Below are 976 nucleotides of genomic sequence, written 5' to 3'. Positions count from 1 at the left end.
GAAGAATAAAGTAAAGCTAAATTACCTTAATTAGATGAGTAACTGAGCAAGTGAACATATTTAACGTTTAAGTTTAAGGATTAAATTCCGGGTTGTGGACAGGGGCGTCGTTAAGGGGGGGTAAAGGGGGGGAGCCTCCCCCCCCAAAGTTACCAATCGCTTGACAAGTTGGCAAATTAAAATACATAGTTGGCAATTTGAAGAATGCCGTTTTGTTCAATTGACTTATTCGGTTTAACATTTTCTTAGGTAGCCAGTTGCTGTAAAACATTATCAGTTCTTTTATAGACTTGGCATAAATTTTGTGTAGTTACCTATCTTGAAATAAATTGATTTATTCGTTTATAGCTTCTTTACTTGTTGCAAATGATTACACTTCACTTTTCTTCATTTGATATTCGTAAACATTTTGAAGAATCTTTAATGAAAATCGGAAATTGTACCACTGACAAAAGCAGAATAGAGTTGGCATGCAAAGACAGACAGAAGAGGCGTTTCGGTGGCAAGTAGAGAATTGACGCAAAAGCATTTGATAAAAGAGCGTATACAAGGCAACAGGTAGTGACTGGAAGAATTGATATTAATAAAACAAGAACTAGGCAGTGACTGGTTAGTACTAAGCCTACCATTTGTCCCGTAAAAAACGGGACAGTCCCGAATTTGGTCCCGAGAATACCGCTTCTCAATAAATTTATTCGGGACAGACAAATGTCCCATATTTTAATTCAATCCCATTTCTCCTATCAATATAAGCTTATTCGAAAAGTAATGAAGTGGTTGGGATAATGTGAATGAACGATAAAGTGTAGCATGTAACAGTTTTGATCAAGTTATCACAATACCCTGTCCGACTTGATAGCGAGAGAAATTCGCAACAATGCTTTTTCCATTGTACCTGGTGGAAACTCGGACACTCTCCAACATAAAAAAAAAGGTAAGATGGCTTTGAGTGTTTCTACATGTACAAGCACAGGAA

The sequence above is a fragment of the Thermobia domestica genome, chromosome 12 (assembly GCF_964235325.1).
Source record: "Thermobia domestica chromosome 12, izTheDome1.hap1.1, whole genome shotgun sequence".
NCBI classification, from domain to species: Eukaryota; Metazoa; Arthropoda; class Insecta; order Zygentoma; family Lepismatidae; genus Thermobia; species Thermobia domestica.
This window is presented reverse-complemented; position numbering follows the sequence as displayed.